The 20,885-nt window shown below is 38.1% G+C and overlaps 1 protein-coding gene and 1 long non-coding RNA gene across 31 annotated transcripts in view; one reads left to right on the forward strand and one right to left on the reverse strand.

Moving 5' to 3' along the window:
- Positions 1-20,885, reverse strand: part of TNRC6B (trinucleotide repeat containing adaptor 6B) — a 149,636-nt gene that overhangs the window by 63,236 nt on the left and 65,515 nt on the right. The gene's annotated exons all lie outside the window — the stretch shown is intronic.
- On the forward strand, positions 54-18,350 carry LOC308232900. Of its 7 annotated transcripts, none has more exons than XR_013958897.1 (4): positions 54-932; positions 1,737-2,063; positions 4,577-4,732; positions 13,262-18,350. It is a non-coding gene; the product is annotated as an uncharacterized lncRNA (long non-coding RNA). The 7 variants fall into 7 exon arrangements; XR_013958900.1 differs by lacking the exon at positions 13,262-18,350 and adding an exon at positions 5,676-12,343; XR_013958901.1 differs by lacking the exon at positions 13,262-18,350 and adding an exon at positions 8,951-12,343.

Genomic DNA, 20,885 nt, shown 5'->3' on the forward strand with positions numbered 1-20,885 from the left:
CTCCTCATAGGTAAAGATGCAGGCTAGATACCAGTCCTGTGAGTCATCTTCCCTCCTCTTGACCCCACGCTTTGCTTAACTTAGTCAGTACACTTAATTCACTATAGCATAGCAGAACACAGGAGTGACAGTAAACTTCTATTGGTGCATCCTATTCTCTGCACTTCTAATAAGCATAGGATGATTTACAAATCTGCTTCCAAACTGTGAGCCAAATTCTGTATTTTCTTCCAGAATAGGGGCAATTCCAAAACTACACTTGTAGAATCAGCAGCACTTAAACAGAACAAGCTTTTATCTATACAGCTATACAAGGTCAGGTTAACAACAGTATTATCTCTAAAGGCTTTAGCCATAACTATCCAGAGCTCAAACGCCATCACCTTATGTGAAATAACAATTTGCATACCTAGACACAACACTTCACTTAACCAACTCTTTCTTACAGACAGGTCTCTAGTGATCCAAAATATATACAAAAGAAATATACAAAAGGACTTAACCAGAAAGTTAATCTATAAAGTATCCAACTTTAATCAAGATCCAAAGCAAGGAGAATTTCCAGTGAACTCTAACTACAAGCATCTACGCCTCAGCAGTTCTGAAAGTTTCCTCAGTGTTTTGATACATGATACAGCCTGGATAGCAGCAGAATTGGGCATCACACTCTAGCATCTCAGATGTGTTGCAAAACACCTTTAGAACAAGCTCAAGGCCAGGTACACTTCCAAGGCAAAAGCTCCTCTCAGTCTATACAGGGATGCAATATCTTAGAGAAAAGTAAGCTGTCTTCAACAGTGCTATTCCATGAAGAGGTTGTTGCTACCACTGGAGAAGAAGGTTTCATTTTCTTCCACTTTATTTCTCTTTATCAAGCTCTGTCCCTGACCTTCCCTTGCTTGAGCCTTCTCTGGAACTCAGATGACTGTATGGTAAGAAAATTCTCAAAATCTCACCTGGACCATTCCCCCCATTTTGTAAATGGCATTAGCTTAGAGTATTATAAGATGAACTCCAGAAGCAGAGTGCACAAACAGCAAGGAGTCATCTTCTTTCAAAGGAATGTGCTAAATTGGTTGCAATTGAATGAAACAACACCTTACATCTCCACACAGCACCCAGTTAAAACCGCAAGCTGTATCATAGAAAGATCTACTAGTAAAAATTACTGTGTTTTCTTTTAGAAGAAATTTGTCCTACATTGTTCAATCGCGGACTGTAGAGACAGGACAAGGGGTACTGGGTTTAAATTTAAACGGGGCAAGTTCAGGTCAGATATAAGGAAGAAGTGCTTTACTGTGAGGGTAGTGAGCCACTAGAACAAGTTGCCCGAAGACATGGTAAATGCTCCATCCCTGGCAGTGTTCAAGGCCAGGCTGGAGAGAGCCTTGCGTGACATGGTCTAGTGTGAGATGTCCCTGTCCATGGCAGGGGGCTGGAACTAGATGATCTTAAGGCCCTTTCCAACCCAAACCAGTCTGTGATTCTATGATTCTATGTTTCCTCTAGACTACATTTAGTCCTTTATCCCATACTGTGCATATGTGACCTGAGCACCATCACCTGCATCTAAGCAATTCTAACTGTAACAAGGGCTTCACTGGTACAATCTTCTAGCATAACAGTACTTATATAAAAAAAAAAAATTAAAAAGCATAAGCTGATTAGAAATAAGGGTCATAAGCATAGAAGAAAAAGTATACTACAAACTCCCAAATGAGTTCTTGCACTTTGAGGTGCAAGCCCATCTTGCTGTAGCAAAGAATACTGGCAGTCTGCTCAAGGTGGATGAAAGCTTTACAATCTTATCAGGAAGCTGGATGTCAGAGACTAAAAATGAGGTAAATTAAATGCACTGTTTCTGGATTAGTCTTTTACTTCTACTTGCATTCAATATATCCCACTTAACAGACACACTCCATTATTTCAACAGCATGAGAAGACTCTGGCATGTCCAAACACGCAAGTGTGCTCCAGCACATTTAAACAGGACTTCAAACAGAAGCAAGATGGAACACAGCATGGGATAAATCCCAGGATTGACAGACTCTAAATTCCTAAAGGTAAAATTACTTCCATTAGACTGAGCCATGTAAACAGTTATGATCTTGCTGATCAAAAGATTAAAAATGGGATTAATTAGTTGGGAAAAAAAAAAAGTAAAATGCACAACATCACAGCCACCTTTCTTGCTACGCAATGCTTGCATGCATAAACTAGACAGGCCTGAGACATACAAAAACTGGCTAAAGAGGAGATAGACATTTAAAAAAGTCAGTCTTCAGGCTGAACTGACAGAAATGGAGTATGAAATTATTTTAGGCCAAATGAGTTCTGATGTTTATAAGGAAAAAAAACCCCTGATCCTTCAGAATAGCACCCCTGAAGATCCAGAATATAAAAATTCCAAGGAGAGGAAATAAATAAATAAATACATTAAAAAAAAAAAAAAAAAAAAAAAAAAAAAATTACTTGTTTGCTCGAAATAAAGCTGATGTTTACAGCATCATTGAAAAACTGTAATATTGAAGCAAGGGATAAACTACTCAGTTTAAAACCAACCAGTTCATAAAAGGATGACTGTCCCACACTTTCTGAATGAAAGCGTGCTCAAGATACCGGAACCCAGCCCTTCAGTAGAGTATGAAATCAAAACTTTCACATTTGTAACATATATGTATGCAAGTATAACCCATGTAAGACAGTAACACGTAAGACAGTGTGTCACATACCCTCTCCCCTTCAGGGCAACCTGTAGATTTTATACATACACAACTTACACTTAGCCATGTATTAAATGAAAACACTTTATGTTGTGTATATATAATGAAAAAACAGCCTGATTTTAGAAGCAGTTTGCAACGTGGTGTTTTCAAAAGGCAAACTATTATTGCTCATCAAGGAGTTAAGAGTAAACTGCTTTTTTGACTTCTCTGGCTGAAAACCAAAAGAGCGTCACAGCAAGAAGTTTGCTTACTTTAAATAGCGTATCTGGAACAACTGATATGCCTTTATCGCAGCAAAACATCAGTAATTTGGAGCTTCTGTAGAAAATAACCAACTTTACAAAATTGGCATACTGACTTCACTAAAAGCATGCTTTTCTAAAGACTCCTCATAGACTATTAGACTTGCTAATAAAGTAAGATTCTTTGTGGCATATTCAATATATATACATGCAAAATTATTTACATAATAGAAAGAAAACAACTCTGACCATAAAAGGCTGTTTACTTTAAAGAACTGGACAGTGGAAGCCCTAAAATACATCATCAAATGTTCATAAAGAATGAGGTTTGTTCTCAACAGTTCAACAACTGGTTTGGGATGGAGGAGCTCTACTTAACTTTTAAAAGTCTCCTGTCAATAACAAAACCTCAGATTGTGTAAAAAATAAATGGAAATGTTTTTAATAGTCCATATTTCTTTGCTTACATTCCTTTTATATAACTACTGTGCTGTATCCCTTATATACATTAAAAGAATGACTTTGAGGTATGATCTAAAGTTTCCAGATGTCAGCCACAGCTGACGAGGCAAGTTCTAAGGAAACTGAGAGCTACAGCCAAAGCTCTACAATGTATAAACTGAGCAAGTTTTCCCCTTAATTCAGTCTTCAAATGCTTTAGAGCTCTTACAAGTCAGTAATTATTATTTCATAGCATGTGCACTCATGCATACCAAAGATAAAGTGTTGAGACAATTGTGAAACGCGGTAAAAATCGCCTAAGAATGGCAAAACATTAAGTTAGGAAACTGCCTGTAATTAAGATGTCCAGTAATTTATCATATGAGAACATTCATTCAGCAAGACACAGTTCTACTCAAGACTTCAAGGTTTTATGTGATTATCAGATAACTTTATTTTCCTCTAGAAACTATTTACACATGTAGAAAGCTCCACTATCTACAACTATTTACCAAGAAAAATATCTTTGTGATTCTGAAAGCTGCAAAAAATATGTACAGAAATGACAAACAACATGGAACCATTTACAAGACAACAGTCACCACAAAACCTCAAAAAACAACCTGGCCCTGCTACAGGCTTACAGAGAACGAGTCAGTTTTTTGACTATGGAAGAGGTGGCAGTCCTCAAGAAGTAGAGTCAAGAACTCTGTTCCACTAGAAATGATCTATCCTGGCAATATGTACTCTCAAACCCTAATTAACAGAATCATAGAATGGTTTGAGTTGGAAGGGACCTTAAAGCTCATCCAGTTCCAAGCCTCTGCCATAGGCAGGGACACCTTCCACTAGGCCAGGCTGTTCCAAGCCCTGTCCAACCTGGCCTTGAACAGTGCCAGGGATGGGGCAGCCACAGCTTCCCTGGGCAACCTGTGGCAGGGCCTTACCACCATCACAGTAAAGAATTTCTTCCTTACATCTAAACAAATCTACCCTCTTTAAGTTCAAAGCCATTCCCCATGTCCTGCTGCTACATGCCATTGTGAAAACTCCCTCTCCAGATCTCCTGTAGGCCCCTTTAGGTGCTGGAAGGCCACTATGAGGTCTCCCTGGAGCCTTCTCTTCTCCAGGCTGAACAAGCCCAACTCTCTCAGTCTGTCTTCACAGGAGAGGTGCTCCAGCCTTCTAACCATCTCCATGACCCTCCTCCGGACTTGCTCCAACAGCTCCACATCCTTCTCTGGGAACCCCACAGCTGGATGCAGTACTCCAGGTGAGGTCTCACAAGAGCGAAGTAGCTTGCTAAAGCCATGATTTCAGCAGGTAAGACAACAGACTACTTCACAAAACATTTATCTTCCATTAACTTAAGTCCTTCAATTTCTGCAATTATGGATGGGTGGAGTGGGGGGATTCCAAAGCTATGGACAGATTGAGGTGAGCTGCTGCTGAACTTTCCTTCGCATACAAGACACTTTACTACACTCTCCCAAAAGAACATTCTATCCATCTCACTGTGCATACAGAAATACTTCAAGAGCCCTATTTCACTATACATCGCATGAAATGCATGCAGGCTACCTGGGAAAAGTGACAGATGTCAGTTAAAGGATTGCTTATTAGTCTGCAGGTACAGTATACACAAGAACTTCCAAGTATTGCTTTGTATTAAAATATTACGAGACAAACTTTAACAGTTTTAAAATCTCAAATGGTTTTCATGTCAAGAGAAAAAAATCCTTATATTTGAAAACTAACAGAAGAAAAGTTACATGGAATCTTTTCCCTAAACAGCCCTTTTCAGTTTGTTTTTTAACTTTTTATTTTTGTTTTTTAAGACAATTCGTCTTTTGGAACTAAGTGATACTTCCCGTGCTAGATACAAGATACTCTTACTGGTCTCACCATCAGAATCACAAATAATTCCGATTGAAGGGACCTCTGTAAGTCACTTCAATCTGGAGTCTGGCCTAACCCCACACTCAAAGCAAAGCCATCATTAAGCAGATTGCTCAGGACCTAGTCACATTCTGAGTCTCCCCAAGGACAGAGACACAAACTACCACCATTGTGGAGAACTTACTCCATTTTTCTACTACAACCATTGCATCTGCCTCCCCATTCTGATGAAATCTCATCATTTCTTTCTTGCAATTTGTGTTTGCTGCCTCGTTTTATTACTGCAGAGTCTCGCTCTCTAGACCCTCTCATTAGGCAGTTGAAGACAGCAATAACATTGCCCCCGTACAATCTTCTCTTTCTACAGCTGAACAAATCCAGTTCTCTCAGCCTTTCCTCATGCAAGATGTGTTCCAGAACACTAATAGTCTTAGCGGCTATTTAATATCTCAGTGTCTTTTCTGTATGAAAGCCAAAACTGGACACAGTATGTCAAACGTGGACGTATAAGTGTTGAATAGAAGAATCACTTCTCTTGACACGCTATGGCCTTGCCCAGGACATGGGTGGTTTCTTAACAGCAAGGACACCCTGCTGACTCACATTCTACTTCGTCAGGATCTTTAGGTGTTTTTCCTGCAGAGCTACTTTCTAAACAGTAGATGCCCATGCACAGGGTTATTCTGCCCCAGGTGTAGCATTTTCCATTTACCTTTGCTGAATTTCAAGAAGTTTCTATCAGACCGTTTTCTCCAGTCTACCAAGTTCCCCCTGCAAAGCAATCTTACCTTCCAGAGGTGTCAACCACTCAGCCCAGTTTAGAATTATCTGCAAACATGCTGAGGGTACATTCCATCCCACTGACCAGGGCATTAGTACAGAAATTGGACATTATCAGCCCCAGCATTGACTCCCATGAGGCATCATATTATCCAGCTGCCAGTGCACTTTGCATTGCTGACCATGATACATACCAACTCTAAATCACTGACTGCGGCAATCCCGCTCTGGAGTCCTTTTTCAAAAAAATATATTACCCAAGAATAGAATGAGCAACTATTTTTGTACTTAGTGGTCCAGTGAGCAAGCACCTAATTACAGATTTGTCTTTTGGAGAACTGCACCAGAAGCCCCTAAAAGACCTACCCTCCACTTCAGGTGTCTGTATCAGTACACTACTGCATTCCGCAGCAATTTCTGGACTTCGCAAATCAAGCTCAGAGCAGCTTTACCAATGCCTCACTGGGACTTTGAACTAGTTACAAGTTGGGATGCAAGTGACTGCCACCTTAATAACCCATTTTTTGTAGGTGTGTATGAAAAATGATACAAAAAAATCCCTGTTTACTGTTAATCTTCTGACTGCAGTTAAAAAGCAAATGCTAACTCCTGATGTCATGGTTTAAGCCCAGCCGGTAACTCAGAACCATGCAGCCACTTTCTCCCTCCCCCCAGCTCCTGGAGGGATGGGGAGGAGAATCAAAAGAATGTGACTCCCAGGGGTTGAGATAAGAGCAGTCCAGTAACTAAAGTACAACACAAACCACTGCTGCTACCACCAATAATAATAACGATAGGGGAAATAACAAGGGAAGAGAATGCAACCGCTCACCACCCTCTGACCCATACCCAGCCTGACCTGAGCAGTGATCTAACCCCTCTGGGTAACTGCCCCCACTTTATAGAGTGGGCATGACGTGCTGTGGTATGGAATACCTCTTTGGCTAGTTTGGGTCAGATGTTCTGTCTCTGCTTCCTCTCGGCTTCCCCTCCTCCCTGGCAGAGCATGAGAATCAGAAAGTCCTTGGTCAGTGAGCAACAACTAAAACCATCGGTGTTATCAGCACTGTTCTCAGGCTGAGAGTCAAAAACACAGCACTGCACCAGCTACTAAAAAGGAGAAAAATGACTGCTACTGCTGAACCCAGGACACCTGACTACAATGTAAACTTAATTTTAACAAAAGCAGCTCAGTAACCTCTTAGTTTACAAACTTCTGTTTTAAATGTCAAGAACAGAATTATTTTTTAACACTAAAAAAAAAAGTCACAAAAACTGAATCTATTTGCTATGGTAACTATGCCACAGTATGCACAACAATTATGACATTTGTTTTAATGTCGGAATGTGACATTTCAAAAAGAATACTGAAAAAGTATAATATAGTTTAATTAAATGAAGCATTTTCTGCCAGAGCATCATTCATAGCATCAGCACAGGCCATGTAGACAGTAAAGAAGTGGATCATACAGAATCTTTGACAACAGAAATAGTTCAGCTCAAAACAAAATTTAACATTTCTTGGATTATGACTGACATTTTTGTATTTGTGTTTCTTAGACATTAAAAAAATTAGACCTTAAAGAGCCTGGTAAAGATAGAAACTATCTGGACATACAAAATTTTAGGGGAAGGTGGATATATAGAAAACATTAGATAACAGCATATTACAGTGTTACTGCTGTTGATTAACACACTTTAAAATACTGGAGGCTTTGTTAACTTTCATGGTATGGCACTTTAGGAGGGATCAAGAAAAAAAACCCTGAAATACATGCATGAATGAAGTAGTTTCTATATACTGACAGTTAAATTACTGAGGAAAAAATCCAAACACCCGAACATGGATAGAAGCATGCTGCCTAAAAGCAGCTTCTACTGAATGATGAAGTGCTTGGAATTCTACCTGCCTGAGGATATTATAAGGATACCCTCACAGCATCAGAATGGTACAATTCATATTTCATTTTACAAGCAATTTGATTGTTTACTTTTATTCAGTTTCCAAAGAAACACTCTAAATTCACTTGCTGTAAAAACCAAAACACTTTATGCAAGTTAATTAATAGCCTGACAAGCACGTTACATACCTCCAGATCTGTATAATATTGTAAAATTTTCCACATACAGTGCTTAAGGGCACTGTAGCAATGAAAATAACATTTATCAAACTCTAAGTCATTATTTTAATTATACTAAATCAAAATACTAAAACAAGAATGTATTTATTTTTATCAGTGGGAAGTTAAGAACAAGGTTTTCTACCCAAGGTTATTATACATCTGTTGTAGGCCAAACTGGAAGAACCAGTGAGTTAAGGTTGCCTGAACTTCTAATACATTAAAAACTCAGCTCTTGCAGCTTGCTCAGATTTTCTTGGCAAAGGTATTTAAGGTTTGTATTTTCTACTCCAGTTATTGCCCAAGGCAGTATTTATTTTTAACAGGTAAGAAAATTCATTCAGTTACTTCCTGCAAATATGTAGTTACAAAGTTTTAGGACTGTCACGATCCCCATCAGGAAATCTAAATTAAAGTCAGAAGTAAAACCATGTAACACCTTTTGCAGGTCTAGGAAACACACAGATCTTGCAAATTAACATCTCTTCAAATAAATCTATCTGCGTACGTTCAGTATATTCAGCTGGAGTTGGGCAGGCAGGTAAAATCTTGATATTCCATTACTAATGGAATCAGTAGCATATTAAGTATGCTACATAAATTAAACTTGTAACTTTTATTCTTATAACTAGGGTTCTATGAAGAGATTCCCCCCCCCCCCCCCCAACTGCTGTTCTTGAAGACTACAAACCATTGTTTATCCCCAGTAGATAAGCACTATTTCTGTCCATCCTTGCACTAGCTGAGCTGAGAGCTGAAGCAGGACTAAATGGAAGAAGCCCCCAACCCCCTCAGGAACAAGGTGTACAACCAGACTGCAGTGAAGCAGGACAAAGATCCAGATGCTTTTGATTTGAATCCACCATAATGCACATGCTTCAAGCCAACACTTGCATTCAGCTATGCTTCACACTTCACTGGGCAAGTTGGTTCCCTCCTAAAGTACTTTAAGTACCAGTTTTGAAACCCCTCGTTTCAAACCGTATCTGTGTGCTTTGTGCAATGAGTAAAATGCAGTTGCGTAGCATCTTGTATGAAACCCTGAAACAAAACCCCTGAAACCCTGCACTTGCAAGCATGCAGCATGGCAAATAATTTCATTTAATGCTATTGCACATTACATAATTAGAAAAATGGTTGGCTGGCTAAGTCTTAAACAGATGTATACTTTTCAAAAGTTCATTGGTATCTTGTAATTTTAATGACAGTGTATAATCATAACCTTCCTCTGCCAGATGAGGGAAAACCCACACAAGAGACTGATATGTGTATAGTTATATAATAGCCAAATACAAGATGCTATAAGAGCTGGTTATCAACCTTGGCAATCACAAGGCTCAAATACAGCCTGTACTCAGTTTGAAGTAAGAACTCACTTACCAACTAAATACCATGGATTAACAAGTTCTTCGAATGCAATAAAGATTATATACTTCACAGTCAAGTTGCAGTTAAGCACAGTGTGCACTGAACTTGAATGACAGACATCTGTAACAGGCAAAATTCAGTCTGGTCTATGACTAGGTAACTACCACATGTTCAAGCTCTTATGCCGACTTTAAAATGCAACTGTTACATCCATACCTTCTCAACTCTGATACTTTTTTTAATTATGTATTTCCTTCAGAAATACCAGCCCTGTTTAGCAGCTCAGTGAAGTTGTAGATTACCTTTTTTTTTCCCATTTCAATTAACTTGGGGAGTTAAGGATGATACTTAATAACACATGCCACAACACAGACCTTTCCCAGGGTAGGTTACAAAACAAGGGACTGCGTGACCTGCTCAAGGTTACAAAATGACTCCATTGCTCACTCTGAATTACAAACTGGCATCCTCCTGACTCCTCCTGTATTTTCACTAATAAAATAATACCACTACTGAACACTTGCACAGCTCCTTTCATCACAGGATGTCAAAGGCCTTTATAAATATTAATTAAGCATTGCAGCAACACTAAGAAGTATGTAAAACTTAATTCTGCACATGAGTAAACCCAAGCAAGGAATGAATAACCGACGTTCAAAGTCATAGGACAACTCAGCAGTATGGAGAGTAAGTGGCTCTTGCCATTAAGGAGCACTCCATTAGAAACAAGGACATAATTAATACTCCAAATGCAGTGTGAACAATCCTTGATGGCCAATACATTACGCAGTCATGCTCAATCCTGCAAAGAGGACACTAAATATCAGGCAGCATTCTCACAATGACACAAAGTTTGGCTTCCTCCGAACAGGGAAAACTTGTTCATGTGATTTCTAGTAAAAATCTGTTTTTTCTTGTCTGGTAACTTCCCTGGAAAAGACAGGTATGAATGTGATATTCTTGGGTACTTTTACCAAATTAACAAGTACTATCAAGCTGAGGCATAACTCAAAGAAAAATTCAGACCCTACAAATGAAAGTAAGCTGCTACTTAACACTCAGTCACATGCTCCAGTAATTAAGTGAAAACAAAACAAAACAAAAACCAACCAGTTTGAGAACTCAATATCCATTCTCAAAAGAAAGAACCTTTATGAATCCAAAGCGAATGTTTTCAGCAGACTGACATATCTGTAATCACTTAAGTACTTCAGTGATCTTAGAATCATAGAATAGTTAGGGTTGGAAAGGACCTTAAGATCATCTAGTTCCAACACCCCTGCCATGGGCAGGGACACCTCACACTAAACCATGCCACCCAAGGCCTCATCCAACCTGGCCTTGAACAGCACCAAGGATGGAGCATTCACAACTTCCCTGGGCAACCCATTCCAGTGCCTCACCACCCTTACAGTAAAGAATTTCTTCCTTATATCCAATCTAAACTTCCCCTGTGTAAGTTTTAACCCATTACCCCTTGTCCTGTCACTACAGTCCCTAGTGAAAAGTCCCTCTCCAGCATTCTTATAGCACCCTTCAGATACAGAAGGCTGCTATGAGGTCTCCACACAGCCTTCTCCAGGCTGAACAGCCCCAACTTTCTCAGCCTATCTTCATACAGGAAGTGCTCCAGTCCCGATTATCCTCGTTACAACTTCTTATAACATGTCCATACTTGACCAACCACAAACATTACTTCTTCCTTTTAAAATTATTTACTCTTTCCAATGACCATAACTATCACGAGACACCAATCTGTAACACTGATACTTCTGGTGTGAAAGCTAACCATGCTAAAACATACCAAAGCTGATTTGCTTCTATGTGCTGCCACATTCACAGATTTAAATGGCAGGAATGAGATTAATTTTTAGATTTTATTAAATTCCTGTCAACCTACCAAAAAGACCCCAAAGGTGACAAGCTCTGAACGCCTTCCAAAATTCCTGTTCACATTCCATTCAAGAAGCTGACATACATGACTGCAAAAAATACTTTTGCTTTTGTGAAGGACTATTTTCTACAGAAGACAAAAGAAACCAAGTTGCAGTAAAACACACTCAAGATTCACTTTACGGTGACCCCTGTGTTAGAAAAGGGGACTTTGTTGTTACAATGTCAATAAAGCAATTGTGCAATTCCTATTTCAGCCCAGCAGTGTGGTTTTTGTGGTTTTTTTTTTTATTATTATTATTATTTGTCAGGTTGGGTTTTTGTTTTCTTTTTTTAAGCAACTCATGCACAAACTTTACTTCCCATCAAAACAACAAGATTTAGTCAAGGCTGACAAGGAGTTGGCCAAATGAAAAACAGGGGTTTGTTTGATGTTTTAAATTACAAAGTATGTTTTTCTTCTTAATACAGAATGAATGCCTAGATACAAGTTTTTTTTGAGGGGTTACCCTGTTGAAAGGACAATCTGGCTGTAGAAACTTACTCTCTGGGTGAAGCTGTGTATCACTATTATAATTTTATCTTGAGTTCTCTTTGAGCACAAAACCAGAGAATAATTCAGTATTATATTTGATATATGGCTTTCTTTGCATAAAGCAATTTTTCTTCCCTCTTACATGGGACACCACCTAGTTACCATAGTTTATCATTCAAGCATCATGCCTTCAACAAAGGCCTGATGAGATGTAACAGCAAGGCTTCAACAAATGGCATTCCACACCCCACCCCAGTAATTCTCTGGAACCCAAATGCTGCTGAGTTTCCTTGGGTTAAACTAGTCACTCAACCTTCAAAAAAAAGGTCTTGAAGATCCTGATCAACACACTGCCACTTAGAAGTATGACCAAGTTCAAGATCAAATACTGCTGAGATATGTCCAAATGTACTTGCAACCAAAGAGGAATCAACCTTTTGGTCTGCAGCCACACAGAAGCTTTAGATGAACAGTGGTGGTAGTATCTCTCCGGATAAAACACATCTACTACAGATATAACCAATAAGGTAACACAATTCTCTAAGTATGGAGAAGCACAGATACGCGATCCTTTTGTTACACTACAGTACGTAGAAGTTTATGTTTTGGTTCTAATTATCAGTCAAAGGCATTTTTCAGTGCACTTAGCTGCTGATCCCTAGCTTTTAACTAGCCTTATATATTATGGATATCTCATGCAAAATGCATAAACATGTTGCAGCATATTCTCACACTTTTAAAAGACACTCCGCAAGTCTTAGAACTACATTGTTACAGATTACGGTTGTGCTTAAGGTCAGTAAGATACCACTGTAGATAACAAAGACAGGACTTTCCATGCCAGTACTACAGAGATACAGTAAATACTATATCACTAAACCACCCTATTTTGTAAGACTAATATTCAATATTTGTTCCTTACAGGGTAATTACAGATGATGATCTGGTGAAACAGTAGTGCTAAATTTTAAGGCAGATGTTTCACAACAAAAAAGGCTTAAACACATTTACCACTTTAAGTGTATAATTAAACAGGCTGTCCTGTCACACATCAGATTTGGCATGTGGTTTAAGGTATGAGCTTTACAATACACAAAGTAACACAACTTCCTCCCTCCTTACTTTTACATGAAGATTTCAACACTGATATAAGTTACATGATAAAGTAAACAAAATCAGCTGTCTCCACCATTCATATGATGGAGTGATATTTGTAAGATGTATACATGACACTGAAGTGAGCAATTTTGTTCACAGACCATGCCCTGTGGTTCTGATGTTTGCACCTGGTGTTAAGGCAGACAGGCAGCCATCAGGTCTTACTGAAGCATCAGTGAGGAGAGACTACAGATCCTGCACAAGAAACAACGTAAATCGCAAGTGCATGAAGTCCTCTCTCCCTGCTGCATTGCTACAGATATTTTGAAGGCCAAAACATGAGACTGACAGTCATAAAATGCAAGAGAATAAATTAAAGATGTGGGCTTTACTATGGATTTGATACACTATCATTAAAGAAAACTGAACTTTATTCTAGTGCAGTCTCCTCAAAATAAAGAGATATACTAGACTTGGTATCTACTTTTAAAGCAGCAAGACCTCAGGGGCACTGAAAAACAACTGCATTTGAATGTTTGGGAACCTTCAAATGTGTTAAGCACACAGATTCTTTGCAGAGCCTGGTATGGAAACATTCGTTTGCCAGATGCATGCTGCTCACCCTTCTTACCACAACCGGCAGGCCATCTTTTCATTAGTCATTTTCTATTCCAAAGCGAGATCAATAAATTATTATTCAAAACATCACAACTTCATGTCATGACTCATGACTAATTAAGATGCAAGCTGAATTTATTCATTGGCACACAGAATGTAAACTAGAAAACTGTAAAGCAACTATGCGTAGGAAACAGGAAAGACAAAAACAACAACACAGTGCAAGTCATTACTTGTTTTGAACTACAAGAAACAAATAATCTTTACTCATGAAGTTACTTAAGCAGCCGAAAGATTTAAAGCCTCTCCTTATATAATCACTTGAGTTTTGAGGACATAAAGAAGATTTGATCATTTTGATCTGGCATTCCAAGAAAATTACAGCCTAAGATCTTAAAATGCCAGAAAGGAACAAATAACCTCACCAATGCATGCAATGTCTGCAAACACCATCTGCACTCTTCCTTACCTAGAACATTTTTTTGCTTATCTGCAACTGTAAAGTCTGCATTCATATGGAATACTGATCACTGCCCTGAATTAATGTAAGAGTCCAATGTTCTCTAGAATCTAGCAGCTTGCTATTTGCCCAAGATACTGTCAAAAACAGTGGAGGAAAGACATGGACAACCAATACATAATAGGAAGTGAAAGTTGCATTGCTATACACTTAATTTCAAAGACTTAAAATTGCTACTGTGTTTTTGGAGCACAACTGATTGCAGAAGGCTTGATTTGACATTAGCTGTGCACCCTTCTTTCCCCATGAAGAACAAATTCTTAAATGATAATTCTGAAGGCCAGCATTATAATGCAAAGCATACTGCACCACAGACCTACATTTTGTGATATGACTGAATGTGTATCAAGGAAAATTCCTTCTGTTTCAGGAACAGCCTAGGAAGACACACACAGTATACTTCAGAAAGCTAATGAAAATCAGTTGCCACATACAGAAAAGAAAAAAACTCACTCCCTTTTATCACGTCTACAAGCAGAATGTAGATAATGCACATAATCCTTGTACAAAAGTGTAAAAGCACCTCATTATTTGAAAATCTGTGGCATCTCAAACCCTTTAATTTCTAATTTCCCTTCATGTTTTTAATCATTTGCTCCCATTAAGCATAATAGAGAAAACTAAGATATAAGTAAACATCTCAATACTGCTCTTTGTTTGCAGAGTGGGGAAGGTTTTTTTTGGTGTGTGTTTGTTTTGGGTTGTATTTTTATTTTTTTTTGGGGGGTGAGGGGTTTGGAAGAGGTGGTACTGCTTGGTTTTTTAGTATTTTTAACTTGTTTTTTGGCAAGCTATGATTGGCAAGATAGACCCAGCTGTCAGTTCTCCATAGGAAGCATTATCAGGAAGGGTATCAGAAGTTCAGTCAAGAACTTTGTGAGGTCACAGAAAACTGCAACTGCCTAATGATAAACACATTTTTTAAAAGAGCGGAGTCCAAGAATAAATCAGATTAACACATGGTTAACACTTGAAATACTAGTTTTTTCATATGTTTTTGTTAAAAATAAGAACTAAAGCAGAAAGTTACTAGAGTCCATGGAACAAAACCCTCACAAGTAGAACAACTGCATCACAATAAAGTACTGTCACCCTAAATTGAAAGCCTTCCTGATTTAAATGAGAAAACACAAGCCTTTGCTAAACACAGTAGTGTGTCTTATCCGGAATCTGTGCAGATGGTCTAAAACACACATACAGTGGTAACTTCAGAAAAAAAAAGTAGAAATATATCTTCTTCATTCCAAAAAAAGTGTGGAAAACAGCATTCTGCAGGCCATATAATGTAACCATACTGTTTAATCAAATAATCATACCTGTTTAATAGCCTATGTAAAATTAACTAGCTACAACAGTTACGAGGTAAAACCAAAAGATCTAGAAAATACTCCATTAACAGGCAGGGATGTTTGCTACCATTCACATTCAATCATCTGATACGCTATTTTTGATTCACCCGTTTTTACAGTCCTGATACTGTGCACCATTCCCTAGCTGCATTTTAAAAAAGTTGCTTCATTTCACACCTTCTGGAAATAAAGCATAGATTAAACCACCTTGCCTAGACATGAAACTCCTCCTAATTGCTAAGTAAACAATAATTTCCTTATTTCTTAAATAAGGCTGTTAGAAAGTTTAAGTGAAAAATGTTCACTGTACCCTCAGGCGTTTGTCTAAACTAAGGATAGTCTCCCACCAGGGAAACAATTTCTTTTAAGTATGTTGTTATTTCTGTGGAGTTGGTGTCTACCCGATCTCAGCAGTCGCTCATCTGAGAGCTCTTCCTATTTGTATTAAGTGCAGAAGACAAGATTTTTGAAATTTTGATTGAGGGTTATCATTCCCTGTCTCTTGCCAGGAATGATAATTTACAGTGAGCGATGAATTTTACTTGCCGCTTATGTCATTCACAGACACTGTACCAGATCAGTTTCTAGTTTCAATGCCATTTAAATACCTCTTGGGTTTTAGTACAAATAATACAGTTAATACAGTAGCTGAAGATCACTCAGAAATTTAGAAAAACAGTGAATACTCAATCTGAGGACTGTCCTGCTTGAAAAACTGAGTGTCCATTCATACTGAAGAAGCAAGAAGGAAATACTTTGACTATTCATTACTAAGAAGAAATTTCTCACACAAAACGAAGTCAGCTCTGTAATACCTATATTCTGGAAAGCTTACATTCCTTCACAATACGGAAATTCACATCAGAAAGTTGCTTCAACATAAAAAAACTCTAAGATGATGGAGCAACATGGCTACAGCTCATCTTCCAGACAGGCACTGTCATCTGCTATGGAAGAGTGAAATAAATTGTAAAGTAAAAGGTAATCTGGAAAAGGAAACCACTGAAATGCCACCTTACAAAACAGCACCACCACAATGGTTCATGGAAAATAAAAATGTTAAGTCACAAGGAAAAAACTGAGGTGGACCCTATAGTGAAATTCAGCATTCAATACCTTTCTAAAGTTCCAAGACTAAGTTGATTTGTCTTGTTAAATGCTCAACCCAAGCAGTGTTTGCTACCTTTAGGTAATTTTTGCCTTGTTGCATTACCCAAGATTAACAACTTATTTTTTAATAAAACCCATGTATTTCTCATGCTCAGCAATGATGTCCTAAGTTTTATGCATTTCTTTGTGTCTTAAAGAGATAATTTTCAAAGAGTAACAGGCATTTTTACTTCTGAGTGGTTAAAAATATATACTCTTTTTCAACACCAGTCCTAACAAAGAAATAGTTACATCAAAACCATTTAAAGCATTCAGCATATACACTCACCTAAGATTCTGCATGTTTCTAACAAAAATAATTTTTACCTCTGCTGACAGTAATCTGAAGACTTTGCTTATTCTTAATTTACAGCTACCTTTTCCTATCTACCACTGATGAATTTCATAGACATGTATAACAGAGCTGTTTCATTTTTCAGACACTATGCAAAAAAAGTGAATGATACATGACAGGAATATACAGTATTCACTGTTCCACAGAAAAAGCCCCACACTTCTAATCTATTCTGTTAAACCTTCTCTCTATCCTCTTTCAGAAAGGTGGCTTTTTGCTGCTATATAAAGTTGAAGGTTAAAATGCGTAAGCTGATGTGGGAGACTACTTCCTGCTGAAAGAAAAGCCCTTTAAACACTAGAACCTCAAATCTAATTTGTCAGCTTATTGATGCTTGCATGCATACTGCCAGTGCAAAGCATCTATCTTTCCATGAAGGCACTGTATTGAAAAAATGGTCAATGCTACTACCTAGCAAAAAGGTTAGCATGATCTTATGGTGAAAGTAATACAGAATTCAATCACTCACATAACATAAAATTCCAAATTTTAGGTAAAGGACCAGACCTTTTGCTTTAATCAAATCCATGTGCTATGCTGGAAGTGCCACCTGCACTTATGGTACTCACCAAGTGTAATTTACATGTGGCTGATTTAAATGAGGAAGTGTACCAAGCAAGAGTCACCAACTTTTACTAGTGCTCTAAAGATTGTTACAAAAATACATTGGGTAGTACTAGAAACAACATCCTTAGTTAAACCAGCCTTTGATAAGCTTGCTCTTAACTAACATGTCATTTTAAAGAGAGGAAGGAGAACTTTATTCTGCAACTTAAGCTATCTCTACCAGCTTAAATTAAGGGGAACACAGCTCATAAGGAAACCAACAGCTGGGTCTCCCAACTCAGCACTGCACGGATCTAGTCCCTTAACAGTTTCAGGTGGTGACTGGGTAGCAACTCTACTCTAAACATAGTCACTCATCACTATATGGTCACAGTATTTCAGGAAGACCTGCTAGGAAGACCTATACAATTACAATGTATTACCTGCTGTGATAGGTGAATAAAGCAAGAACTGCCACGACAATGTCAATCTCTAAAGTGGCCCAGGCTTTTCTGCAACAAACCTGACAGGCATCCAGTTTAAACCTCTTCTGAAGCCACAACTAAATGGAATTGGGACTTGTAAACATTAACAGCTGAAACTGAAAGGGAAACTCAGAAAGCGCTTTCCATCTGGCTCAGTTAGCAGGACACATAAAACAGGAAATCAAGTAAAAAAAGTAGATCACCATCATTCTCAATGTAATGATTCTGATTTTCTTTAACTACCAAGGAAATTTTTAGATGCAGCCTCAGTGGCAATTCTTTCCGAGTAAGTGAGATACAACTACACTGCAAGCACCAGCAGACACTCGGGCACTGTTGCAGCTGGGGAAGAGAAAGGAGGACTCAACTGCTTCAACCCCTCAGAAGTGAAGTATTTCATTGTTAAGCTTTCCATACTTGGATTTCTTTTCTGGAACTATGTAGTGGTTTTGTTATTTTCAACAGGAAAAGTAAAAATTATTTCCTGGTCTTTTTCTATATTTTTTTTTTAAGTTTGTTTTTCTCTAGCTAGGTTCCATGGCAGTAATTTAAGAAAATATCCTTACTGTACTTGCATAAGGCTGCAGTTAGCAAGAAATGGTACACACATAAAGCTAATGTACCTGAAGGGAAAAAAGCCAAGCTCCACTTTATTGCTAGAGCTTGGAACTAATGACATTTTACCTGGGGGAAAAAAAAAAAAAGGTCCCTTCTACTGTGAAAATAGTCTTACTAATCCCTGCCAAGGTTTTCAACAGTACAGAAAAATACCTGCTAATGGAGATGTTCATTCTATAACAATATTTTACATTAAAACCTCTCCCCTAGAGAGAACTCCTCAAATAACCAAAACTGTCCATGCATTCCATGAAAGCTATTCAAAGCTAAGTTTCCACTTTAGAAGGATGAAAACACCAGTCAGTGAACTTACAGCAAGTTTTCTTTCACACTGCACTGAAGGATAACAATGTCAGTTTAATAAATAGTTACTTCAGGAAGCTTGCCTCAGAACTAGGTTTTCATTTCTTTTTTAAAACATCCAAGAAAATCACATACTTTTCAGGGCCTTTTTTTTTTTTCTATGTTAATATTTGTCAAGGTATTAACACAGATCAGCTATTAAGCCCTGAATTCCAATACCCTCAGCAAAAGCCCTTAGTCTGACCTCAAGACACTGCACTACCATTTGTTACAATTTCTGACCCAGCTATGTTAACCATACTTCTTGGTAAGTGGAAATCCACAAATGCAAGTTCTTACACAAACCAGAACTTCCAGCATTTGAACTTTTGAGATAGGTGCAATACCCAATTCCATCTTTTCACCCACATCGTAATTTCAGTTAAATCAGCTTTGTTTCCATAAAGTCATAAAGGAAAAAGAAAGCATCATTCTATTCACAATTCAGTACAGCTGTGTACAACTGGCTTCAGCCCCAGGGCACTAGCCAGGAACTTCTGAGTTCAAGTCTGGCTCCGCCATAGACTTTCTGTGTGGGCTTCAGAGAGCCTCTGAATTTCTCTGCTGCTCCTCTTCAATCAGTACAGTTACCCCTATAGAATGGCACTTGCTATGTTTTTGCAGGCTTCTGCCAGACAAAAAACTTGAATTGACTTTGAGAGCAACTTTTATTATGGTGTAAGTCCCACTACGAAGCCTCCAAGTCTGCTGATATTTTTTAACTGCATTAACTGCCAACATACACCTATTACATATATGCATATACACACATATATGATACACACACAAACAGAAAAAGATAACATTAGAAAATAGCTAATTATTTCCAAGTTTGATAAAAGAATCAGGCTGAGAAAATGAAATCAAGCTTATCTGCTATAATTAAACGTACAATGCAGAGCAACCTACAACCTTGTTCTTAGTAACCCAGCGAGCCAATGATGAAATCTGGTTCTAACAGCTTTACATTAAATGCACAAGGCACGCAATGCTCAAGCTAAAACAATTACAACTAATACTTCTGATTATTACTTTAACAGCAGAAAAATGTCCTGTGAAGGAAAGTGAAGAAGGATTTAAGCTTAACCAAGTTCCCCAGCACTGAATGAAACATCATTTAGAAGATGAATTTTATTAAGAAAAAGATTAAGGGAAGCTACATGAACTTAAGCTGACCATATACTTGCAAGTCTCTTGTAGAGGAGTTTCACTTCACATTATCTAGACTGAAGCAGAATGTAATGGACTGACACTAGCTAACCTCAGCTCTTCCTGAACTCCAATGATCCAATCATGCAAATACAGCTCATCACCTTTAAATCAATATATGCTGCCTTTAAATTAACCCCTGGGAAAAAAACCTCTTGTCCCCAGAACTTCATCAAGATAGGCCGACTTTCCGAAAATTAACCTGTTTGGTTATTCACAGCCTAACCACACAGAGCGCAAAGAACTAAGCAACCGCAGCTTTACAATACGTTAAGCTGCCAATGTAAATCCTAGACTCTCAAAAGTTTACACTCCACCTGTTTTCATCTTTTTCACCTTATTTTACTTAAAAACTGTTAAGAATATACTTCCTACAGTTCTTCTGCATCAGGACATAGGATTTCTTTCTAGAAAGTGATAAATGTAAAGCAAAAGGTCTCCCAATTAACAACACAGCAGAGTAAATTAATTCAGAATGTGTTACTTTGCAATAAAAACAGTCACTCAAGGACTTCATACAAAAAAGCCACTCCAGAATAGCTACCGTGCAAAGATAAGGTGGTTAAATGCAAATTAAGATAGCTTTTGCACA

The sequence above is a fragment of the Psittacula echo genome, assembly GCF_963264785.1.
Source record: "Psittacula echo genome assembly, chromosome: 1".
NCBI classification, from domain to species: Eukaryota; Metazoa; Chordata; class Aves; order Psittaciformes; family Psittacidae; genus Psittacula; species Psittacula echo.